We start from the raw sequence: 8,517 nt of genomic DNA on the forward strand, positions 1-8,517 counted from the left end.
CTGTGATATGCGGCGACGTGTTACCTCTCAACTCCCAAGTCCTGTCCAGTTCCCAAGCACCAGCTCCGGGAGGCCATGCTGGACCCTGGAAATGTATGCACAGACTTCGGAGGTTAGTGCTGCTGAGAGGGCAACCGGGGCGGGACGCGATGTCAGTGGCGCCCCTGGAGTGGCACCAGCTCCGGGAGGCCATGCTGGACCCCGGAAATGTATGCACAGACTTCGGAGGTTAGCGCGGGTAGAATGAACACATATGATCGATAAATAGGACACATGCTTGAGAAGCAGCTATCTCATCTAGAGACAGCCTCACCTCTGTTACTTCATTGATCCTCTCCACGTTAATGGTGTTGCTGGAGCTTCTATTAATCTAGTGACTGTGCTTTGGAATAATAATGCTTCTCTCCTGCCCCGTCTCTGCCATTTGACAGACAGCTTGGATTCATCAGAGAAAGGGCCCAAGAGCTACATCAGTCATTATTAAATAGGAATCAATAGAGGACGTTCCGTGAAGGAAGCTGCAGGTCTGTGATATGCGGCGACGTGTTACCTCTCAACTCCCAAGTCCTGTCCAGTTCCCAAGCACCAGCTCCGGGAGGCCATGCTGGACCCTGGAAATGTATGCACAGACTTCGGAGGTTAGTGCTGCTGAGAGGGCAACCGGGGCGGGACGCGATGTCAGTGGCGCCCCTGGAGCGGAGCGCGTGGGCAGCCCTGGCCCTGGGTCCGCAGTGGGCAGACGTCTGCGTGCCTCTCATCTCCAGGCTGCTGAGTGGTGCCCATCGCACAGTCCCGCACACCCCCTCTGAACCAGCGGGCTGCGAGTGACTCTCTGGACCCCCAAATGCAAGAGAAAGCAGGGGCTGCGGCGCATCTGAGGGTCTAAGGGCGGGGCCTCTCCAAAGCAGGCTGCCCCGGGACCTGGCCGGGCAACTGAACACCAGCTGGGCAGGCTCACCTCCGTTTTCGCTTCCTCATTTGCTGTCACAGCCCTGCCTTATTCCCAGGAGAGTGGGGGGAGGCGGTCTCTCCTTGCGGCTGATGAACAGGCAGGCAAAGCTGCGTCTCTCCCCACGCGTCAGAGAACTGGATGAAGGTGTTGCTTCCTAAAGGCACAGCCGTCCCGGCTGTGCTCCAAATTGTTGGCCCGGTGGTGCCTCCCGTACCTCATGCTGGCACCCATTCCCACTCACGGTAGCGCCAACGGTACCAACTAACAGCTACCATCCCCAGTGCTCGCCCTGGGCTGACAGGCAGCCCGAGAGATCGCACTGACTTTTCACGGCAGCCCTGTGAACGAGGACGCATTACCGCCCCATTTTATAGATGAGGCACTTGAGACTCCGAGAGACCAACAGGCCTGGATCCAAATCCAGCCTTCCTGAAGCCACCTTCGTGCTCCAGACCGCCGTGCGTTGCGGCCACGTCCCCACCGCGGAGGGAGGTCCGAGTGCTCACGGTGGGCGCCCCCCCCACCTCCCCACGCCCACGGAGCTGCCACGTTCGCCCCGTGGCAGCACGTGTTGAGGCTCCACCCCCAGCGCGTTCCCCCAGGTCCCTTTGCCGGGAGGTGTGCGCCGCCCCCGCTGTGCTCTGGGTCTCTTTGCGGGGTGCTGTCTCCCGGCTGCTGGAGCTCACCTCCCTGTCTGCGTGGAGAGCCAGCAGCGCCTGGGGTTTCGTCCCCACCCCGTGCCGAGAAGCTCCTAACACAAGAACCGATGGGTCTGCGGATATACGTTCTCCAGCGCCCACTGGTTGGGACACTGTGAGGTGTCACCTGCACTGACACCAGAGACGACCCCCCCCTCGTGCAATTGAGCCAAGATGCCTTTATCAGTTCTCTATTGCCGTGAAGTAGACAAATGAACCCCAAAGTTTGTAGCTTAAATAATAGCACATTTATTACCTCCCAGGTTCAGTGAGTGAGGAATTTGGGTGTGGCCTGGCTGAGTGCTCGGGGCTCCGGGTCTTTTATGAGAGTTCGCAGTAAAGGTAGCGGCCAGGGCCGCGCCATCTGAGGGCTGCACCGCAGCTGGAGGCCCTGCTTCTAAGACGGCTCCCCTCACGGCTGGCAAGTTGGTGCTGGCTGGCGGCTTGAGTGTCCTCACGACGTGGTGGCTGGCCTCCCCCAGAGCCAGTGACCCAAGAGAGCAAGGGAGTAGCTGCAGTGTCTCTTATGACCCAACCTCAGGAGTCACATCGGGGCTTTTCCACAATATCCTATTGTTAAACAGGTCCGCCCTATTCAAAGTGGGAGGGGGCCACACAGGGCATAAATACCAGGAGGGCTGGATCCTTGGCTACCGCAGTGCTACCCTGATGCCGCGTTTGTCTTCACACCCTCACTTGTCCTCCTCCCTTCCTGGCCCCACTTCCCTACCTTCCCATCCATTTTTCCTGGGAATACTTCGTATCAGAGGGTTTTTCACTTTCACATGAATCTTCCCCAAGGTTCAGCTTCTAGAGAACCCAGCCTAAGACACGCACCGTCAGTGGCCAGCTCTGCTCCATTTTCCGATCAGCCCCTGGCTCTCTGCTGGCATCGAAGCCCTTCTGTGAGCCACGCTCTCCTTGACTGTGGCCTTGACCAGCTCTTAGGGGGCTTGATTCTCTCCTTTGTCTTTTGTCCGGTCACTGGCTGGGGTCCTGCTGATGGAACTGCCCCCTAGAACCAGCAATACCTTTAACCAAGCACTCGGCATACAGCAACCCATTTAATGTAACTCTCAAAGAATCTGCTATTATTTGCCTCCTTTTCCAGGAGAGGCAATCTATAATTGGCTCTAGAATCTATAATAGGCAATCTATCATTGCCTCCTTGTCCAGGAGAGGAAAAGAGGTTTAGATTAAAAAAGTAACTTGAGCAAGTACGCATTGCGAGCACCACAGATCGTGCTCGGCGCACGTCCGCCTCCGTCGTGGCTGTGCCTCCATGGTTCTCTCCACCTGCTGTCATGCCCCTCGCAAAGGTGGGGATGGAGCTGAGGCTGAGCGCGTCACCTCGCGCTGCTGGCCACCCCGTCATGTAGTCTGGGTCCACCACCCCCCCCGCCCCCCGCTGGCCCAGTGCTGACTTCATGTCCCTCGACACCGCGGTGGAAAGCCGCGGCGTGCGTCTGGCCTTCGTGCCTGAACCAGCCCGGAGCTGTGGTCACTGATCAGGACACAGACCTGAGTGACGCACCCTCCCCCCCGCCCCGTCACCCCCTCGGGCCCCACTCCCTTCGGTTCAGAGAGTGTATGTCCCTCGTGTCACCAGACACAGGCCTGGCTGCAGCAGATGCAATGGCTTCTTCTCGGTCAGAAGGTTTTGCCTCGCCTGCAAACTGTGCTGGAGCCTAAGCACATTGGTGCTGGGGTTTCTTCGGGGACAAGGACTGACGGGAGGCTGGGCAGAGGGGCTGCAGTGGCTCCTTTAGGAGGAAGTGGGCTGGGGGAGCGGGGGGACATGATCGTGGCTCTTTCCTCGCCGCTGGACGGACTGCGGTTTAGGGAGACCAGTCCTGGGCTGTGGCAACTTCTTGCTTGTAAAACACAAGGGCTCTGGGGGCAGCGCCTAACTAATTAGCATACATTTGCCTTTTAAATTCAAAAGATCAAACTCCTTGGACATACCGTAAAGAAAAGTTCAGTTTGAAAGAAAGACGCATAGAGAGTATCAAACAGGTTTTTTTTTAACTTTGTATTAAAGAAAGATATGCATAGGTCTACATACGTATATATTAAAGATATACATATGTAGATATGTGTGTATATTAAAGATATACATAGGTAGATATACGTGTGTATTAAAGATGTACATCATATATCATATTTTATATAACTTCTAGAGATTAAAGATTTACATATAGATGATATGCATATATGAATATACGTATCATCTATATATCTTACGTGTATCAGTATATGTTGAACTTCAAACACGAAGTTCAGTGACTGTCCACCAACCGAGCTCACTTGTGTAAATCGGCATCCACGCCAAGAACAGGAACATCCCAGCTCCCCAGAAATCTCCTCACTTTCCTCTGAGTCACTGGCTCTCCCCTCGCCTGATTTCTAATCCCATAAATTAGTCAAGCAGAGGTCATGGGAGTGTCGTTTTTTAATTGAACTATAATTAGCACTCAATAAAACGCACAGATCTTAGGCATTGGGTTTGATGAGTTTCGACAATCGCGTACGCTCGCGCACCACCGCCCCAAACAAGATACAGCCCAGCGCTGCTCAGTAGCAGTGTAATGAGAGCCGCACGTGTCATTTAAAATTTTCTAGTAGCCACATTAGGAAAAGTAAAGGGGAGCAAGTGAAATTAATTTTAATACCATATTTTTAGATCAGTGCATTGAAAACGGTATCATGTCAACACATAACGAAGATAAAAATTATAATAAGAAATTTTACTTTCCTTGGCAACAAGTCTTTGCAACTTAGGGCGTATTTTATACTTACGGCACATCTCAATTCAGATGCTAACTCTTTAACCGTTGATGTGAAATGACGTCCTACCAAGACACGAGTTACAGTGTTTTGCACTGCTTCAGTTTTAAATTTTAAATGTGATTAAAGTTAAATCAAATGTAAACTTCATTTCCTCACTTGCACTAGCCACAATTCAAGTCGCATTTCATGTGGCTCCTGGCCACTGTCCCGGACAGTGAAGATTAGAATATTTCCATCAGCCCAGAACATCCCCTCTTCCCCCTTGTCAGTCACCTTCCTTCCTCCACACCCAGGCGAACACTTTCTGATTTCTATCATCATAAATTGCTTCGCTTGTTCTTGGGTTTCATATAAACGACATTATACAGTACGTCCTGTTTTGTGTCCTGCTTATTTCGCTCAGTATAATTGTTTTTAAGAATCATCCAAATTAAAACAATGAGATACCGCTACACACCTGTTAGAGTGGCAAAATCCAGACCGCTGACAGCATCACATGTTGGGGGGATGTGGAGCACACATCGCTGGTGGGCTTTTGCAAAATGACGCAGCCACTTTGGAAGACTGTTTGGCGTTTCTTACAAAACTAAACATCCTCTTACCATATGATCCAGCAATTGCACTCCTCGGTATTTACCCAAAAGAGTTGAAAACTTACATCCTCCCAAAAACCTGCACACTAACGTGTACAGCAGCTCTACTCATCGTTGCCCAAACTTAGAAGCAAGCAAGTTGTCCTTCAGTAAGTGAACGAATAAATACACTGTGACACATTCAGACGGTGGAGTGTAATTCCACAATAAAAAGAAATGAGCTGTCAAGTCATGAAAAGACATGGAGGAACCTTAAATGCATATAATGAAGTGAAAGAAGCCAGTCTGAGGAGGCCATATACTCTATGATGCCTACTGTATGAGAGTCTAGAAAAGGCAAAACTATGGCGACAATAAAGAGACCAGTGGTTGACAGGGGGCCGGCAGGCGGGAAGAGGCAAGAGAATAGGCAGAGCACAGGGCATTCTTAGGGTAGAAAACACTCTGTATGATACTGTGATAATGGATGAAGGTAATCATACGTACGTCCAAACCCATAGACTATATACCACCAAGAGGGAACCCTAATATAAACTACAGACTTAAGTGATTTTGATGTAGGTTCATCCTTAGTAAAAAAAAAAAAAAAAAAAAAATGTACCATTCTGGTGAGTGATGTAGATAATGGGGAAGCTATGCATACACAGGTGTAGAGAGTATATAGGAAATCTCTATACCTTCCTCTTATTTTTACTGTAAACCTAAAACTCCTCTAAAAAATTAGTCCTCAATAAAAAATCATCATCATCCATTTCGTTGCATGTATCAGAACAGGCATACCTCAGAATCAGTGTGAGTTTGGTTCCAGGCCACCGTGTTAAGACAGATATTGCAATGAAGTGAGTCACATGAATTTTTCAGTTTCCCAGTGCACATAAAAGTTCCATGTACACTTTACTGGAGTCTATAAAGTCTACATAATGCAATAGCGTGATGTTTAAAAACAATATACATACCTTAATTAAAAATGCTTCCTTCCTAAAAAATTCTAACCATCATCTGTGCCTTCAGCGAGCCATAATCTTTTGGCAATAGTAACATCAAAGATCACGGATCACAGGTCATCCTAACAATATAATAATAATGAAAAAGTTTGAGATATTGTGAGAATTACCAAAATGTGACAGAGGGACATGAGCTGAGCAAATGCTGTTGGAAATGGGGCGCCCATAAACTTGCTCGAGGCAGGGTTGCCACAAACCTTCCATTTGTAAAAAATGCAGCATCTACAAATTACGATAATGTGAAGTGCAAGAAAATGAGGGATGCCTGTATTTTGTTCTTTTTTATCGCTGAGTAGCATTCCATTGCCTAAATACACCACTATTTATTCTTCTACTGACGCACATTTTGGCTGTTTTCAGTTTGGGACCATTACGATAAGGTTGCTACACACATTCTCATGTGAGTCATTATACGAACATATGTTTTCACTTCTCTTGGATAAACACCAAAGAGGAACTGCCGAGTCGTATGGTAGGTACGTGTTTAACTTTATAATAAACAGTTTTCCAAAGGGATTGTACCATTTCACATTTCCATCAGCAACGTTTGAGAGTTCCATTTTCTCCACATCTTTGCCAACGTTTGCTACCGTTAACCTTTTTTATTTTAGCTCTTGTATCTACTGTGGTTATACTTTGCATTTCCTTGGTGACTGAGATGTTGAGAACCTGTGATATATGTATTGACCATTCGTAGATCTTTTGTAAGGGGCCTGATCAGGTCTTCTGTTCCTTTTTAAAATCGGGTTGCTGTCCCTTTATTGTTAATTTGTAGGAGTTCTCTGCATGTTCTGGCTACAAATCGTTTGTCAGATACATTCGCTGTCAGTTTGTGGTATGCGGGCCTCCCTCTGCTGCGGCCTCTCCCGTTGCGGAGCACAGGCTCCGGACGCGCAGGCTCAGCGGCCACGGCTCACGGGCCCAGCCGCTCCGCGGCACGTGGGATCTTCCCGGACCGGGGCGCGAACCCGGTTCCCCTGCATCGGCAGGCGGACGCGCAACCACTGCGCCACCGGGGAAGCCCATGTGCCTATCTTAATGATGCCTTTTGATGAGCATTTTCTTACCACTGTCTTGTGATGAGCAGAAACTTTTGATTTTAATGATGTCTAAGTCATCCAATTTTTAATTTTGTGGTTAGCGTTATTTGTGTTCCAACAAGAAAATCTTTGTCAAGGTCATCAGATTTTCTCCTATGCGTTGATAGCTCTCAGGCCAGATCCAGCCCGCCACCTGTGCTTGTGTGGCTTATGAACTAAGAATGATTTTACATTTTTGAAAGAGCTGAGGAAAAAAAATCAAAAGGAGAATAACATTTTGTTACATGCAGAACATATACACGTGATTCAAATTTCATCATGCGTAAAGTTTTACTGGAACGCGGCCTCGTGCGTTTTTGCGTGCTGTGTGTGGCTGCTTTTACACCACGGAGGCAAAAGGCTGAGTAACTGCGACAGAGATTGGATGGTCCTCAAAACCTAAAATAGTTCCTGTCTAGCTCCTTGTAGAAAAAGTTTGTCCACGCCTGTTCTAGAAGCTTCTGTGGTTCTGGGTTTTGTGTTTGGGTCTAGGATCCATCTTGAATGAAGTTTTGTGTTTGGAGCGAGACAGAGGTCACGTTTCACTCAGACAGATTTCTTTAAATGATTGTTTGAATTATGTGGCTGATGGCGAGACTTAAGGACACAGCCCGAGTTCCTGGCAAAGAGCACCTCCTCTGTCCCTCTGGAAAGAGGCTGTGCGGCCCCCGCTTCCCAGGTCCCGGTGTCCGGGCTGAGAAATGGAGGAGAGGGTCTCCTCGGGGCCTCTCGAGGACCAAAGAAGCTGACTTAGAACTGGTGTGGTTTTCAACTCTTGTGGGTTTCCCCAGGTTACACAAACCACTTCAAGTCCGGGTTTTTTTTTTTTTATATTAAAACTGCAGTCTTCTATTCATGCCGGCCCACGGTTCATTCCCGGTGCCAGCGTTCCTCTCCAGATAGGGATCACGGCCTTACAAGGGCTCTCTCTTCAGAGCCAATAGTCTCCACAGCAGCTCAGGCCCTGCGCCTCCATCCGTCAGCTCCCACTTTTCTAGCCCTTTATCACGCAGAGCCATCGCCTGCCACTCGGTAACCATAGGAAAACGCAGTGGAAGCCTTGCAAAAGCAAATAATTAGTTCGTATCTGTTTATAGCTCCTGCAAGTTGTCGGCTCTGAGAATGGAGTTCAAAAAGTAACCCCCCCTGACAACCAAACAGAAATATTTGCCTGTCGTCTATAGCTCTCAGGGGCCGCCTTACCTTAAAGTGCTTGTTATGCAAAGCATTTGGAGAGGAAATTTAACTTCAGCGTTCGGGGAAGGGTTTCAGGTGGATTTATTAACCGACTTGATGTGTATCGCCTCTCTTGTATTCCGTGCTCCATCCTCCTCTTGTTCTCTTTTATTCGAGGCCAGGACTGGCGGTTATTTTGCCTTTGTGAAGCCTGTTTTCAGTAGA

The sequence above is a fragment of the Physeter macrocephalus genome, chromosome 14 (assembly GCF_002837175.3).
Source record: "Physeter macrocephalus isolate SW-GA chromosome 14, ASM283717v5, whole genome shotgun sequence".
NCBI lineage: Eukaryota > Metazoa > Chordata > Mammalia > Artiodactyla > Physeteridae > Physeter > Physeter macrocephalus.